Raw genomic sequence first — 18,766 nt, 5'->3', positions numbered from 1 at the left:
CACGAAATCACAGCTTCCCTATCTTCATCAACATTTAACAATTCCTCAAAATATTCCTTCCATCTTCCCAATACCTCTAACTCTCCATTTAATAACTCTCCTCTCCTATTTTTAACTGACAAATCCATTTGTTCTCTAGGCTTTCTTAACTTGTTAATCTCACTCCAAAACTTTTTCTTATTTTCAACAAAATTTGTTGATAACATCTCACCCACTCTCTCATTTGCTCTCTTTTTACATTGCTTCACCACTCTCTTAACTTCTCTCTTTTTCTCCATATACTCTTCCCTCCTTGCATCACTTCTACTTTGTAAAAACTTCTCATATGCTAACTTTTTCTCCCTTACTACTCTCTTTACATCATCATTCCACCAATCGCTCCTCTTCCCTCCTGCACCCACTTTCCTGTAACCACAAACTTCTGCTGAACACTCTAACACTACATTTTTAAACCTACCCCATACCTCTTCGACCCCATTGCCTATGCTCTCATTAGCCCATCTATCCTCCAATAGCTGTTTATATCTTACCCTAACTGCCTCCTCTTTTAGTTTATAAACCTTCACCTCTCTCTTCCCTGATGCTTCTATTCTCCTTGTATCCCATCTACCTTTTACTCTCAGTGTAGCTACAACTAGAAAGTGATCTGATATATCTGTGGCCCCTCTATAAACATGTACATCCTGAAGTCTACTCAACAGTCTTTTATCTACCAATACATAATCCAACAAACTACTGTCATTTCGCCCTACATCATATCGTGTATACTTATTTATCCTCTTTTTCTTAAAATATGTATTACCTATAACTAAACCCCTTTCTATACAAAGTTCAATCAAAGGGCTCCCATTATCATTTACACCTGGCACCCCAAACTTACCTACCACACCCTCTCTAAAAGTTTCTCCTACTTTAGCATTCAAGTCCCCTACCACAATTACTCTCTCACTTGGTTCAAAGGCTCCTATACATTCACTTAACATCTCCCAAAATCTCTCTCTCTCCTCTGCATTCCTCTCTTCTCCAGGTGCATACACGCTTATTATGACCCACTTCTCGCATCCAACCTTTACTTTAATCCACATAATTCTTGAATTTACACATTCATATTCTCTTTTCTCCTTCCATAACTGATCATTTAACATTACTGCTACCCCTTCCTTTGCTCTAACTCTCTCAGATACTCCAGATTTAATCCCATTTATTTCCCCCCACTGAAACTCTCCTACCCCCTTCAGCTTTGTTTCGCTTAGGGCCAGGACATCCAACTTCTTTTCATTCATAACATCAGCAATCATCTGTTTCTTGTCATCCGCACTACATCCACGCACATTTAAGCAACCCAGTTTTATAAAGTTTTTCTTCTTCTCTTTTTTAGTAATTGTATACAGGAGAAGGGGTTACTAGCCCATTGCTCCCGGCATTTTAGTCGCCTCATACGACACGCATGGCTTACGGAGGAAAGATTCTTTTCCACTTCCCCATGGACAATAGAAGAAATAAAAAAGAACAAGAGCTATTTAGAAAAAGGAGAAAAACCTAGATGTATGTATATATATATATGCATGTGCGTGTCTGTGAAGTGTGACCAAAGTGTAAGTAGGAGTAGCAAGATATCCCTGTTATCTTAGCGTGTTTATGAGACAGAAAAAGAAACCAGCAATCCTACCATCATGCAAAACAGTTACAGGTTTTTGTTTCACAGTCATCTGGCAGGACGGTAGTACTTCCCTGGGTGGTTGCTGTCTACCAACCTACTACCTATATATATACATATATATATATATACATATACATATATATACATATACATATATATATATATATATATATATATGTATTTTATATATATATATATATATATATATATATATATATATATATATATATATATACATATATATATATATATACATATATATACATATTTATATTTATATATATATATATTTATATGTATATATATATTTATATATATTTATATATATATATTTATATGTATATATATATATATATATATATATATATATATATATATATATATATATATATATATTATTAACATTTCAGCCGTTTACCACCAAGGTTGGGTGACTCAGAAACGAAGAAACACTTCATCATTCACTCCATCTACAGTTATAAACCTGCAACTCCTTCACACGGCAGGCACTGTACCTCCCACTTGCTGGACTCATGTCTGGCTTGCTGGTTGCTCTGAATCAATTAATAAATGTTATCTGACTCACGCTCCAACAGCACGTGAAATCCTAAAATCCAGTTGTCTCTACTCGCTCCTATATAACACGCTCAAACATATATGCTGGAAGTCCAAGCCCCTCTCACACAAAAGCTCCTTTACCCTCTCTCTCCAACCTTTTCTAGATAGAACCCTAAAGCGCTTTCCTTTCACTACAGATTTATAAGCTCTCCAGGTCATTTAATTTAGTTCAATAGTCTCTAAATGTCCAAACCACCTCAGCAACTCCTCCTCAGCCCTTTGGATAAAACTTTTGGTAACCCTGTACCTCCTTCTAATTTCCAGACTATGGATTCTCTGCATGATATTCACATCACACATTGCCCTCAGACACGACATCCCCACTTCTCCATGCTTCATACCCACATAAGAGTGTTGGCATGACTGTACTCTCATACATTCCCTTTCAATCCTAAGATTCACCTCGTGTTTCATAGACCCATCTGCTGAAAAGTCTACTCCAAAATATTTGAATACATTCACTTTATCCATACTCTCTCCCTCTAATCTGATATGCAGTCTTTCATTTCCTAATTTTTTTTGTTATCCTCATCACTTTACTCTTTCCTATGTTCACTCTTAGTTTCTTTCTTTCATATTCCCTACCAAACTCATCCACTAACCTCTGCAACTTCTCTTCAGAATCCTCCAGATGCACAATGTCATCAGTAAAGAGCAATCGTGACAACCCCTACGTTTTGCTAGATTCTTTATCTTTTAACCCAACACCACCTCTTGCCATCACCCGAGCATTCACTTCTCTTACAACCCAATCTGTAAATATTTTGAACAACTATGGTGACATTACACATTCCTGTCTAAGGCCTACTTTTACTGGGAAACAATATCCTCTCGTAAAAACTCCTCGCTGCTTTCAGTAGCCTACCTCCTATTCCATACATCTGCTACACTGCCCCCCTTCCCACCCTATCATACGCCTTTTCCAAACCCGTAAATTACGACGAAGTCTTAGAGGCACTGCAGGACAAACAAAATGCACACGTAGTATACACTGACTTTGTGAAAGTCTTCAGCAAGTGCGACCCTGGTGTAATAGGACACAAAATGTGTCATAAAGTAATAATAAAAGATGGTAGATGGATCATTAACATCCTAATAAATAGAACACAAAGGGTAAGAGTAAACAGAGTAAAATCTGAGACAGTAATAGAGAAAAGCTCTGTTCCACAAGGCACAGAACTCTCTCTCATCCTGTTCCTTATTCTCACATCTGACATAGAGATGTAAGACACAGCAACGTGTCTTTGCGGATGACACCCGAATCTGCATGAGTGTGTCATCTGTCGATAACATTGAAAGACTCCAAGCAGACATCACCCACATATTTACATAAAACAATATGAAATTCAATGAATAGAAATTTCAATTACTCCGATGTGGAAAAAGCAAGGAAATTAAGAGTGTATCGGAGCATAAAACAAATTCCAATCACACAATACAACGATAAACTAATGTGAAGGACCTGGGAGTGATAATGTCAGAGAATCTCACCTTCAAAGATCAAAACAATGTACTCGCCTAGTTGTACTCACCTAGTTGTACTCACCTAGTTGAGGTTGCAGGAGTCGAGTCCTAGCTCCTGGCCCCGCCTCTTCACTGGTCGCTACTACGTCACTCTCCCTGAACCGTGAGCTTTATCATGCTTCTGCTTAAAGTTATGTATGGATCCTGCCTCCACTACATCTCTTCCCAAACTATTCCACTTCCTGACTACTTTGTGGCTGAAGAAATACTTCCTAACATCCATGTGATTCATCTGTGTCTTCAACTTCCAACTGTGTCCCCTTGTTGCTGTGTCCCATCTCTGGAACATCCTGTCTTTGTCCACCTTGTCAATTCCTCTCAGTATTTTGTATGTCGTTATCATGTCCCCCCTATCTTTCCTGTCCTTCAATGTCGTTAGGTCGATTTCCCTTAACCTCTCCTCGTAGGACATACCCCTTAGCTCTGGGACTAGTCTTGTTGCAAACCTTTGCACTTTCTCTAGTTTCTTTGTGTTTGGCTAGGTGTGGGTTCCAAACTGGTGCCACATAATCCAATATTGGCCTAACGTACACGGTGTACAGGGTCCTGAACGATTCCTTATTAAGATATCGGAATGCTGTTCTGAGGTTTGCTAGGCGCCCATATGCTGCAGCAGTTATTTGGTTGATGTGCGCTTCAGGAGATGTGCCTGGTGTTATACTCACCCCGAGATTTTTTTCCTTGAGTGAGATTTGTAATCTCTGGCCCCCTAGACTGTACTCCATCTGCGTCTTCTTTGTCCTTCCCTAATCTTCATGGCTTTGCACTTGGTGGGGTTGAACTCCAGGAGCCAATTGCTGGACCAGGTCTGCAGCCTGTCCAGATTCCTTTGTAGTTCTGCCTGGTCTTCGATTGAATGAATTCTTCTCATCAACTTCGTCATCTGCAAACACGGACACGTCGGAGTCTGTTCCTTCCGTCATGTCGTTCACAAATACCAGAAACAGCACTGGTCCTAGGACTGACCCCTGTGGGACCCCGCTGGTCACAGGCGCCCACTCTGACACCTCGCCACGTACCATGACTCGCTGCTGTCTTCCTGACAAGTATTCCCTGATGCACTGTAGTGCCTTCCCTGTTATCCCTGCTTGGTCCTCCAGTTTTTGCACTAATCTCTTGTGTGGAACTGTGTCAAACGCCTTCTTGCAGTCCACGAAAATGCAATCCACCCACCCCTCTCTCTCTCTTGTCTTATTGCTGTCACCATGTCATAGAACTCCAGTAGGTTTGTGACACAGAATTTCCCCTCCTTGAAACCAAGTTGGCTGCTGTTGATGAGATCATTCCTTTCTAGGTGTTCGACCACTCTTCAGATAATCTTCTCCATGATAATCTTCTCATTTTTTAAAGATTGGGACTACATTTGCTGTCTTCCATGCTTCAGGCAATCTCCCTGTTTCGATAGATGTTTAATAATGTTGGTAGAATTACCGACAATATGTAAAGCAAAAGGACACAAGTGCAACTAATGTGGCATTTTATTGTGGCAACGTTTCGCTCTCCAGGAGCTTTGTCAAGCCGGCTTGACAAAGCTCCTGGAGAGCGAAACGTTGTCACAATAAAATGTCACATTAGTTGCACTTGTGTCCTTTTACTTTACATTCGATAGTTGTATTGAATATTGTTGTTTGGGGTACACACAGTGCCTCTGCTCCCTCTCTCAGGACCCATGGAGAGATGTTATCCGGCCCCATTGCCTTTGTGGTATTTAGCTCACTCAGAAGCCTCTACACGTCTTCCTCGGTTGTATGTACTGTGTGCAGCACTTGGTGGTTTACCCCACCTCTCCGTCTTTCTGGAGCCCCTTCTGTCTCCTCTGTGAACACTTCTTTGAATCTCTTGTTGAGTTCCTTACATACTTCACAGTCCTTTCTTATTATCTCTCCTCCTTCCTTCCTTAGCCTGATTACCTGGTCCTTGACTGTTGTTTTCCTCCTGATGTGTCTTTATAACAGTTTCGGGTCAGATTCGGCTTTCCTGCTATGTCGTTTTCATATTGTCGTTGGGCCTCCCTTCTTATTTGTGCATATTTATTTCTGGCTATACGACTGCTCTCCTTATTTTCCTGGGTCCTTTGCCTTCTATATTTCTTCTATTCACTAGCACACTTGGTTTTTGCCTCCCTGCACCTTTGGGTGAACCATGGGCTCATCCTGGCTTTTTCATTATTCCTGTTACCCTTGGGTACAAACCTCTCCTCAGCCTCCTTGCACATTGTTGCTACATATTCCATCTCATTAACTGGCTTCCCTGCCAGTTCTCTGTCCCAATGAACCCCGTTCAGGAAGTTTCTCATTCCCGTGTAGTCCCATTTCTTGTAGTTTGGTTTCATTCGTCCTGGCCTTCCTGCTTCCCCATCCACTTGTAGATATACTGTGTATTCAAAGCTGAAAACGACGTGATCGCTGGCCCCAAGGGGCCTTTCATATGTGATGTCCTCAACATCTGCACTACTCAAGGTGAATACTAGGTCCAGTCTTGCTGGTTCATCCTCTCCTCTCTCTCTCTCTTGTAGTGTCCCTTACGTGTTGGTACATGAAGTACCAATGGATGGATAATGAGAACATTTGAAACAAGAGATGCTAAGCCCATGATGGTTCTCTTCAAACCCCTTTGTTCTCTGTGGAATATTGCTGCACACTAATGGCCACTTTCAAAGGAGACAAATTTGCAGACCTGGGGACTGTACAGATAACTTTTATGGCACGTGTAAGTGTGATAAAGCACTTAAATAACTGAGAACAGTTGAAGTCCTTGATATGTACTCCCTGGAATGCAGATGTGAAATTTACATGATAATATACACTTAGAAAATCCTGGAGGGACTAGTCCCAAATTTGCACACGAAAATCATTCCCTAGGAAATCAAAAGACTCGGCAGGAGATGTAACATTCCCCCAATGAAAGCAGGGACGCCACGAGTACAAAGAGAGAGAACACAATAAGTGTCAGGGGGCCAAGACTGTTCAACTGTCTCCCAGTATATATAAGGGGGATTACAAATAAAGCCCAGGCTGTCTTGAAGAGGGTGCTGGACAGGCACCTAAGGTCAGTACCTGATCAGCCAGGCTATGGCTCGTACATCGGTTTGCATGCGGCCAGCAGTAACAGCCTTGTTGATCAGGTTCTGGTCCACCATGACGCCTGTGACCAGGCCTGGTGATGGATCAAAACCTGATGAACAAGGCTGTTATTGTTGGCCGCGTGAGGGTGGAAACATTTTGTGTCTTTCCTTAAACTTGTTGTCCATGTTCACCAATCAGTCAAATGGGTACCTTGGTGTTTGTCGACTGGTGTGGGAAAAATATGACTGAATTTGCCCGAAATTCTCTGCATAACAAGTGGCTTTCTGTATAGTTTGTCACTGATGTCAGCTAGGTCTGTATACCTTGTACATGTACTTGTAGAAATAAAGATTATTATTATTATTATTATTATTATTATTATGGTTGTTCATGTCTTGCCCTAACCGCCACTTCTTTTAGTTTATAAACCTTCACTTCTCTGTTACTTGTTGATTCTATTATCTTTGTATCCCATCTACCTTTTGCTCTCAGTGTAGCTACAACTAAAAAGTGATCTGATATATCTGTGGCTCCTGTATTATCTACCAAAACGCAGTCCAACATACAGTAAATCCCCCATAAATCACATCTTGTATACTTATCCTTTTTTTCTTAAAATATGTATTACTCTTATACAATATTGTAATGGTATAAATAATATCAACGTACTCGTGAACGCACATAAGACCCACCAGCTGACGTGTATTGGACACGTGACTTGATTTGTTTACTCTTGAACATCGGCAAAAATCGAACATTTCCAATACTTTAAGGTCAATTTCAAGCTATGTTCAGTAATAAAACCAGTCAAAATCATCTATATTTGTAATATATCTTCCATTCAAATGAAATCAAGAAACCGCGAATACAACTGTAAAAACTATAAGAAAATACACGGTAAAGTCGCTGTTTTAATCCAAAAACACCGTCGCAAATTTTTTCCTCATGTATTGTGTGCTGTAGGATTTGTTTAATATGGTCACACTTACCACATAAATGATTCTCTCATATCTTGGCCAATGAATTCCTCGGTAGTATAGTGGTGAGTATCCCCGCCTGTCACGCGGGAGACCGGGGTTCGATTCCCCGCCGGGGAGAGGTCTTTTATGGCGCCCCGTGGCCTGATCACTGAAACTCTTGCTTCACACCGCCAGGGTCCGGGTTCGATCCCCTGCGCGGGTAGAAATATTGGGCGTGTTTCTTTACACCGGTTGTCTATGTTCACCATCAGTGAAATGGGTACCTAGGAGTTAGACTGGTGTGGGTCGCATCCTGGGACAAGGACCTAATTTGCCCAAAATACTCAGCATAACAAGGAGCTTTACAGTAGTATGTCACTGATGTCAGCTAGGCCTGTATACCTTGTACATGTAGTAAATAAAGATATATATTTAAATTTACCTCTCACATTTCATCTGAGTGACCTGAGCTCATGACGTAATACTACAGCACGGACCACCGGCTTCAAAGCTTCAGAATTACAGCTCGGTCCCTCACTTGGTTCAAAAATTCTAAGATACTCTCTTAACATCTCACAAATTCTGTCTCCTCTCTGTACACTCCTCTCTTCTCCAGGTATATACACAATTATTATAACCCACTTATCGCAAATCACCCGTATTTTATATCTTCTTTTTAAGAAAACACTGAGGAAGGGTGACCCAAAAGGAAAAATTGAAGTTTTTCTATTTAAATTCAGTAATATACAACAGGAAAAGGGGTTACTAACCCCTTGCTCCCGGCATTTTAGTCACCACTTATATATATATATATATATATATATATATATATATATATATATATATATATATGTCGTGCCGAATAGGCAGAACTTGCGATCTTGGCTTAAATAGCAACGCTCATCTTGCCATATAGGACAAGTGAAAATTTGTGTATGCAATAATTTCACCAAAATCATTCTGAACCTAACGAAAAAAATATATTTCACTGTGTTTGTTTAGAATTAAATTATTGTAAACAAATCTAAAATATATTTAGTTGGGTTAGGCTAAAATAAATTGTTCTTGTTATAATAAGGTTAGGTAAGTTTTCTAAGATTCTTTTGGAGCAAAATTAAAAATTTTTACATTAATATTAATGAAAAAAATATATCTTTAAACGTATAAGAGAAAATTTTAGAAAGGACTTAATTTTAAATGAGTTCTTGCTAATTGACCAGTTTTACATATTCGGCACGATATATATATATATATATATATATATATATATATATATATATATATATATATATATATATATATATATATATATATATATATATATATATATATATATATATATATATATATATATATATATATATAATCATAAATTTTCAGGAACCATATGATCTTTATGTAAGGTCTGGAAGTGAAATAGGGAGCTGAGACTGTTGTCGTGGAAGGTGGGACATTGTTTGCGACTCCATTTTTCCTGAAAATCCCACATGTCTCCATGATACATCAGTATCAGTAAGTACAATCTGTTTTAAATGTATCAAGAGTTCTCCTCCGTTATGTAGGTAGAAGGTTAATTTAAGATTACGTGTGCAAGATTCTCCCAGGAGGATGATAGGGTGAGTATTGTGAGCTTTCAAAACAAAGGAAATAATACCAATGGTTACACTCGTCATATTGCTAGTGCTCCCTCATCTGTAATATTGCTCGCCACTGATGGTCACGTTCAGTGCAGGTCAAATACATAATTTCTCACTAAACCCTTGAACGTGATTTTTGTCCTTTATGACCTCTCGGCCGTTACTTCCCAAGCTTGATTTTGGAGATTATTCTGTTTAGTATCCTCACTCTTTTTCTTTCACCTTTACAATATTCTGAATCTAAACTTCACAGATGTATGTTAGTGATAACGGAGGAAATCTGGAAGAACATAAAGCGATCATTACCAAGTTTTCTCAGCTGTGCATTTTCCTTTAAGTTTCAAATCATCGCCATTTTTCTGGTCATCTTTTCACAGGCCATCTTCTACAAACTGTTTATCTAAACCTGATGTCACAATAAAACTGCTTATCTGGTCCACACTGATGAACCTTTGACAATGCATCTCTTCTTCCAATATGCTGAGGTTAGCATTTATTTAGGTATATGGAATACGATTTGCTCTTTGTATCTTTCTGCTTCTTGACCACATTCTTTGCAAGCTGTCTGGTTCCTTGTTTTATTTTTCCTTAGCCTCTACCACTCTTAAGTTACTTTGAGTATCACCACCTACATGTAGGTGGGTTTTGTTGTGGTTTTCTTAAAGACCAGTTCATATTATTTTCTTATACCTCTCTCTTAATTGTCTCATGTACCACTTGTGTGGGATTGTCATTTGTCATATAACTAGCAACTGCGCCAGCGGCTACAGTCTGGCTGATCAGATTATCACTCAGAAAGCTTGTGCTGTTACTGGGTCGCGAACGCGATGATCTCCACAACAGTAATTAATAAAACCTTTCCCAATGTTCTTCAGAAGACTATGCAACTTTTGAAGCTGGTTAAGTTACTGAAATATTTTTTTGCGTTATAGATAAATACCTGAAATATTTTAATGTATTGCTGGAACTTATTTTGTTAAAGCTCATTCCTAGGAACAATCTTGTCTATGATAAACACTTTATGTAACACAAACTAACAAGTTCATTTTACAAACTTCTACAATTTTCACACAGTAACTCACCTAGTTTTCAGTAATATTAAATTAACACTGTGATAACTTCATGTCAACTTTTATAAGACAACAAAGAGGGGAACAATATACAAGAAATACAACATACAGACTTTATTGGATTAATATGTGATTATTAGTTAGGCATCAAAATTACCTGAGGAAAATATTCAAGGTAATATGTCTTGTGAACAGTCAGAAATATTAGGTAATGTTACTTGATGCATCTAAACTCGGGAGATATCCAGTAAATAATTAATGCTAACTTACAAATATACATTATAAACCTCCTCCTCCCCCTCCCAAAAAAAAACTGCAACTTAATAATACACTTTTTTTTATCACTTGTTTTTCTTATACATTCATCAGTTTAATCATCAAAAATATGGAGATGAATAGAACTCTTTTAAATTTGTGTACACGTGTAAAAGTATATTTCTCAGTATACGTACATTTCGGGTTTATTTTAATTACAATAGATCATATTTGGTGCTCAAGTAATTTTGATTGTTGTTGAAGAGCTGGCACGCCGCCTTAATGATCTTCGTGTGTTGATAGTTCGTAGGCAAATTAACCAACCAAATGTATCTCCCTATTTTACGGACTAAGGTATTGAGAGATTAAAGTGTACTTGCCAGGTGGTGAACACTTGACATCAAACATTGATGACCTTCGTGAAATCGATTTAACTTAAGCCCGTTAATCATCCAACCATAAATAATCATCCAACCATAAATAATCATCCAACCATAAATAATCATCCAACTATATATAATCATCCAACCATATATAATCATCCAACCATACATAATCATCCAACCATACATAATCATCCAACCATACATAATCATCCAACCATACATAATCATCCAACCATACATAATCATCCAACCATACATAATCATCCAACCATACATAATCATCCAACCATCCAACAATACATAATCATAACCATACATAATCATCACATAATCATCCAACCATACATAATCATCCATACATAATCATCCAACCATATATAATCATCCAACTCATAATCATCCAACCATACATAATCATCCAACCGTACATAATCATCTAACCATACATAATCATCCAACCATACATAATCATCCAACCATACATAATCATCCAACCATACATAATCATCCAACCATACATAATCATCCAACCATCCATAATCATCCAACCATACATAATCATTCAACCATATATAATCATCCAACCATACTTAATCATCCAACTATACATAATTATCCAACCGTACATCCATACATAATCACGGGTACATGCACAAAGAGGTGAATGTCTACTTACGTTTATACACTGGTAACTGTTCACTATCATGGGGTTAACTGATGGTGAACAGGTTACAGTCATCTTTAATGGGGTTAACTGATGGTGAACAGGTTACAGTCATATTTAATGGGGTTAACTGATGGTGAACAGGTTAGTCATCTTTAATGGGGTTAACTGATGGTGAACAGGTTACAGTCATCTTTAATGGGGTTGACTGATGGTGAACAGGTTACAGTCATCTTTAATGAGGTTAACTGATGGTGAACAGGTTACAGTCATCTTTAATGGGGTTGACTGATGGTGAACAGGTTACAGTCATCTTTAATGGGGTTAACTGATGGTGAACAGGTTACAGTCATCTTTAATGGGGTTAACTGATGGTGAACAGGTTACAGTCATCTTTAATGGGGTTAACTGATGGTGAACAGGTTACAGTCATCTTTAATGGGGTTAACTGATGGTGAACAGGTTACAGTCATCTTTAATGGGGTTAACTGATGGTGAACAGGTTACAGTCATCTTTAATGAACTACGAGTAGTTGACTTGTGTATATTTAATTAACCAACTAGCCAAACAAATATTTAAATGACGAGAAGAATTTTGATTGTTTTTCCAATAATTATTAGTAGTAGTAGTAGTACTAGACGTAGTAGACGTATTAGTGGTATTTGAAAATGCGACAAACCAGTATGGGTTAGTCTGTGCTACATAGTAAATGGGTTTAAACAATTGTGGAATAAGTATGGAGGGATAATATAGTTTGAGAAGATAACATCATAACATAATAGAATTAGGATGAGTGATATATTAGCTCCTACGAATAATTAACCAACTAACCAAACAAATATTTAAATTAGGTAAAGAACTATGATTTTTTCCAAATATATTTATCGACAGTAGTGGCATTGCTAGTAGTATTACTAGTTGTATTAGCTGTAGCGGGAGTAATAGCAGAAATGCTAGTAGATGTATCATTATTAAAACTATAATTAATGTTATTAGTAGTAGTACTAGTAGGTATTTTAAATACCCATAAACCAGTAGTGTGAGAAGAGAAAGTCTTAACATAATGGAATTAATAGTGATATATTGGCGCTTCGACTTTTGAAATTGTTGAAGAAATATTACCACCAACAGAATATTGCAGAGTCAAAGACAACACTTGTTTAAAAGACAAAGTTTTACCAAAAGGTGAATTGAACACTCTCATATTTAAGCAAATTACTGAGTATGAATTGTTCTGCTTAACGTGGCTTTGTATCTCCAGTGTCAGCCACATTACCAAGGTTAAGATGTTAACGTGGCTTTGTATCTCCAGTGTCAGCCACATTACCAAGGTTAAGATGTTAACGTGGCTTTGTATCTCCAGTGTCAGCCACATTACCAAGGTTAAGATGTTAACGTGGCTTTGTATCTCCAGTGTCAGCCACATTACCAAGGTTAAGATGTTAACGTGGCTTTGTATCTCCAGTGTCAGCCACATTACCAAGGTTAAGATGTTAACGTGGCTTTGTATCTCCAGTGTCAGCCACATTACCAAGGTTAAGATGTTAACGTGGCTTTGTATCTCCAGTGTCAGCAACATTACCAAGGTTAAGATGTTAACGTGGCTTTGTATCTCCAGTGTCAGCCACATTACCAAGGTTAAGATGTTAACGTGGCTTTGTATCTCCAGTGTCAGCCACATTACCAAGGTTAAGATGTTAACGTGGCTTTGTATCTCCAGTGTCAGCCACATTACCAAGGTTAAGATGTTAACGTGGCTTTGTATCTCCAGTGTCAGCCACATTACCAAGGTTAAGATGTTAACGTGGCTTTGTCTCTCCAGTGTTACAGCCACATTACCAAGGTTAAGATGTTAACGTGGCTTTGTATCTCCAGTGTCAGCCACATTACCAAGGTTAAGATGTTAACGTGGCTTTGTATCTCCAGTGTCAGCCACATTACCAAGGTTAAGATGTTAACGTGGCTTTGTATCTCCAGTGTCAGCCACATTACCAAGGTTAAGATGTTAACGTGGCTTTGTATCTCCAGTGTCAGCCACATTACCAAGGTTAAGATGTTAACGTGGCTTTGTATCTCCAGTGTCAGCCACATTACCAAGGTTAAGATGTTAACGTGGCTTTGTATCTCCAGTGTCAGCCACATTACCAAGGTTAAGATGTTAACGTGGCTTTGTATCTCCAGTGTCAGCCACATTACCAAGGTTAAGATGTTAACGTGGCTTTGTATCTCCAGTGTCAGCCACATTACCAAGGTTAAGATGTTAACGTGGCTTTGTATCTCCAGTGTCAGCCACATTACCAAGGTTAAGATGTTAACGTGGCTTTGTATCTCCAGTGTCAGCCACATTACCAAGGTTAAGATGTTAACGTGGCTTTGTATCTCCAGTGTCAGCCACATTACCAAGGTTAAGATGTTAACGTGGCTTTGTATCTCCAGTGTCAGCCACATTACCAAGGTTAAGATGTTAACGTGGCTTTGTATCTCCAGTGTCAGCCACATTACCAAGGTTAAGATGTTAACGTGGCTTTGTATCTCCAGTGTCAGCCACATTACCAAGGTTAAGATGTTAACGTGGCTTTGTATCTCCAGTGTCAGCCACATTACCAAGGTTAAGATGTTAACGTGGCTTTGTATCTCCAGTGTCAGCCACATTACCAAGGTTAAGATGTTAACGTGGCTTTGTATCTCCAGTGTCAGCCACATTACCAAGGTTAAGATGTTAACGTGGCTTTGTATCTCCAGTGTCAGCCACATTACCAAGGTTAAGATGTTAACGTGGCTTTGTATCTCCAGTGTCAGCCACATTACCAAGGTTAAGATGTTAACGTGGCTTTGTATCTCCAGTGTCAGCCACATTACCAAGGTTAAGATGTTAACGTGGCTTTGTATCTCCAGTGTCAGCCACATTACCAAGGTTAAGATGTTAACGTGGCTTTGTATCTCCAGTGTCAGCCACATTATCAAGGTTAAGATGTTAACATCTCCAGGTTAAGATGTTAACGTGGCTTTGTATCTCCAGTGTCAGCCACATTACCAATGTTAAAATGTTAACGTGGTTTTATATCTCCAGTGTCAGCCACATTACCAAGGTTAAAATGTTAACGTGGTTTTGTATCTCCAGTGGCAGCCACATTACCCAGGTTAAGATGTTAACGTGGCTTTGTATCTCCAGTGGCAGCCACATTACCAAGGTTAAGATGTTAACGTGTTAAGATGTTAACGTGTCTTTGTATCTCCAGTGTCAGCCACATTATCAAGGTTAAGATGCAAACGTGGCTTTGTATCTCCAGTGTCAGCCACATTACCAAGGTTAAGATGTTAACGTGGCTTTGTATCTCCAGTGTCAGCCACATTACCAAGGTTAAGATGTTAACGTGGCTTTGTATCTCCAGTGTCAGCCACATTACCAAGGTTAAGATGTTAACGTGGCTTTGTATCTCCAGTGTCAGCCACATTACCAAGGTTAAGATGTTAACGTGGCTTTGTATCTCCAGTGTCAGCCACATTACCAAGGTTAAGATGTTAACGTGGCTTTGTATCTCCAGTGTCAGCCACATTACCAAGGTTAAGATGTTAACGTGGCTTTGTATCTCCAGTGTCAGCCACATTACCAAGGTTAAGATGTTAACGTGGCTTTGTATCTCCAGTGTCAGCCACATTACCAAGGTTAAGATGTTAACGTGGCTTTGTATCTCCAGTGTCAGCCACATTACCAAGGTTAAGATGTTAACGTGGCTTTGTATCTCCAGTGTCAGCCACATTACCAAGGTTAAGATGTTAACGTGGCTTTGTATCTCCAGTGTCAGCCACATTACCAAGGTTAAGATGTTAACGTGGCTTTGTATCTCCAGTGTCAGCCACATTACCAAGGTTAAGATGTTAACGTGGCTTTGTATCTCCAGTGTCAGCCACATTACCAAGGTTAAGATGTTAACGTGGCTTTGTATCTCCAGTGTCAGCCACATTACCAAGGTTAAGATGTTAACGTGGCTTTGTATCTCCAGTGTCAGCCACATTACCAAGGTTAAGATGTTAACGTGGCTTTGTATCTCCAGTGTCAGCCACATTACCAAGGTTAAGATGTTAACGTGGCTTTGTATCTCCAGTGTCAGCCACATTACCAAGGTTAAGATGTTAACGTGGCTTTGTATCTCCAGTGTCAGCCACATTACCAAGGTTAAGATGTTAACGTGGCTTTGTATCTCCAGTGTCAGCCACATTACCAAGGTTAAGATGTTAACGTGGCTTTGTATCTCCAGTGTCAGCCACATTACCAAGGTTAAGATGTTAACGTGGCTTTGTATCTCCAGTGTCAGCCACATTACCAAGGTTAAGATGTTAACGTGGCTTTGTATCTCCAGTGTCAGCCACATTACCAAGGTTAAGATGTTAACGTGGCTTTGTATCTCCAGTGTCAGCCACATTACCAAGGTTAAGATGTTAACGTGGCTTTGTATCTCCAGTGTCAGCCACATTACCAAGGTTAAGATGTTAACGTGGCTTTGTATCTCCAGTGTCAGCCACATTACCAAGGTTAAGATGTTAACGTGGCTTTGTATCTCCAGTGTCAGCCACATTACCAAGGTTAAGATGTTAACGTGGCTTTGTATCTCCAGTGTCAGCCACATTACCAAGGTTAAGATGTTAACGTGGCTTTGTATCTCCAGTGTCAGCCACATTACCAAGGTTAAGATGTTAACGTGGCTTTGTATCTCCAGTGTCAGCCACATTACCAAGGTTAAGATGTTAACGTGGCTTTGTATCTCCAGTGTCAGCCACATTACCAAGGTTAAGATGTTAACGTGGCTTTGTATCTCCAGTGTCAGCCACATTACCAAGGTTAAGATGTTAACGTGGCTTTGTATCTCCAGTGTCAGCCACATTACCAAGGTTAAGATGTTAACGTGGCTTTGTATCTCCAGTGTCAGCCACATTACCAAGGTTAAGATGTTAACGTGGCTTTGTATCTCCAGTGTCAGCCACATTACCAAGGTTAAGATGTTAACGTGGCTTTGTATCTCCAGTGTCAGCCACATTACCAAGGTTAAGATGTTAACGTGGCTTTGTATCTCCAGTGTCAGCCACATTACCAAGGTTAAGATGTTAACGTGGCTTTGTATCTCCAGTGTCAGCCACATTACCAAGGTTAAGATGTTAACGTGGCTTTGTATCTCCAGTGTCAGCCACATTACCAAGGTTAAGATGTTAACGTGGCTTTGTATCTCCAGTGTCAGCCACATTACCAAGGTTAAGATGTTAACGTGGCTTTGTATCTCCAGTGTCAGCCACATTACCAAGGTTAAGATGTTAACGTGGCTTTGTATCTCCAGTGTCAGCCACATTATCAAGGTTAAGATGTTAACGTGGCTTTGTATCTCCAGTGTCAGCCACATTATCAAGGTTAAGATGTTAACGTGGCTTTGTATCTCCAGTGTCAGCCACATTACCAAGGTTAAGATGTTAACGTGGCTTTGTATCTCCAGTGTCAGCCACATTATCAAGGTTAAGATGTTAACGTGGCTTTGTATCTCCAGTGTCAGCCACATTATCAAGGTTAAGATGTTAACGTGGCTTTGTATCTCCAGTGTCAGCCACATTACCAAGGTTAAGATGTTAACGTGGCTTTGTATCTCCAGTGTCAGCCACATTATCAAGGTTAAGATGTTAACGTGGCTTTGTATCTCCAGTGTCAGCCACATTATCAAGGTTAAGATGTTAACGTGGCTTTGTATCTCCAGTGTCAGCCACATTACCAAGGTTAAGATGTTAACGTGGCTTTGTATCTCCAGTGTCAGCCACATTATCAAGGTTAAGATGTTAACGTGGCTTTGTATCTCCAGTGTCAGCCACATTACCAAGGTTAAGATGTTAACGTGGCTTTGTATCTCCAGTGGCAGCCACATTACCAAGGTTAAGATGTTAACGTGGCTTTGTATCTCCAGTGTCAGCCACATTACCAAGGTTAAGATGTTAACGTGGCTTTGTATCTCCAGTGTCAGCCACATTACCAAGGTTAAGATGTTAACGTGGCTTTGTATCTCCAGTGTCAGCCACATTACCAAGGTTAAGATGTTAACGTGGCTTTGTATCTCCAGTGTCAGCCACATTACCAAGGTTAAGATGTTAACGTGGCTTTGTATCTCCAGTGTCAGCCACATTACCAAGGTTAAGATGTTAACGTGGCTTTGTATCTCCAGTGTCAGCCACATTACCAAGGTTAAGATGTTAACGTGGCTTTGTATCTCCAGTGTCAGCCACATTACCAAGGTTAAGATGTTAACGTGGCTTTGTATCTCCAGTGTCAGCCACATTACCAAGGTTAAGATGTTAACGTGGCTTTGTATCTCCAGTGTCAGCCACATTACCAAGGTTAAGATGTTAACGTGGCTTTGTATCTCCAGTGTCAGCCACATTACCAAGGTTAAGATGTTAACGTGGCTTTGTATCTCCAGTGTCAGCCACATTACCAAGGTTAAGATGTTAACGTGGCTTTGTATCTCCAGTGTCAGCCACATTACCAAGGTTAAGATGTTAACGTGGCTTTGTATCTCCAGTGTTACAAGGTTAAGATGTTAACGTGGCATCTCCAGTGGCAGCCACATTACCAAGGTTAAGATGTTAACGTGGCTTTGTATCTCCAGTGTCAGCCACATTACCAAGGTTAAGATGTTAACGTGGCTTTGTATCTCCAGTGTCAGCCACATTACCAAGGTTAAGATGTTAACGTGGCTTTGTATCTCCAGTGGCACATTACCAAGGTTAAGATGTTAACGTGGCTTTGTATCTCCAGTGGCAGCCACATTACCAAGGTTAAGATGTTAACGTGGCTTTGTATCTCCAGTGGCAGCCACATTACCAAGGTTAAGATGTTAACGTGGCTTTGTATCTCCAGTGTCAGCCACATTACCAAGGTTAAGATGTTAACGT

At 39.4% G+C, this 18,766-nt stretch overlaps 1 protein-coding gene, 1 long non-coding RNA gene and 1 other non-coding gene across 3 annotated transcripts in view; all 3 read left to right on the top strand.

Moving 5' to 3' along the window:
• LOC128692432 (cytochrome P450 4C1) overlaps positions 1 to 18,766 on the top strand; it is a 610,069-nt gene that overhangs the window by 69,296 nt on the left and 522,007 nt on the right. The window lies entirely within an intron of this gene.
• Positions 7,893 to 7,964, top strand: TRNAD-GUC (transfer RNA aspartic acid (anticodon GUC)). Its single transcript has one exon. It is a non-coding gene; the product is annotated as a tRNA-Asp (tRNA).
• Positions 17,041 to 17,664, top strand: LOC138854271 (uncharacterized). The gene is made up of 4 exons (XR_011393479.1): positions 17,041 to 17,239; positions 17,291 to 17,392; positions 17,444 to 17,545; positions 17,597 to 17,664. It is a non-coding gene; the product is annotated as an uncharacterized lncRNA (long non-coding RNA).

The sequence above is a fragment of the Cherax quadricarinatus genome, chromosome 53 (genome assembly GCF_038502225.1).
Source record: "Cherax quadricarinatus isolate ZL_2023a chromosome 53, ASM3850222v1, whole genome shotgun sequence".
Lineage (NCBI taxonomy): Eukaryota > Metazoa > Arthropoda > Malacostraca > Decapoda > Parastacidae > Cherax > Cherax quadricarinatus.
Note: the sequence above shows the minus strand (reverse complement) of the source record. Positions and strands in the feature narration are given on the sequence as shown.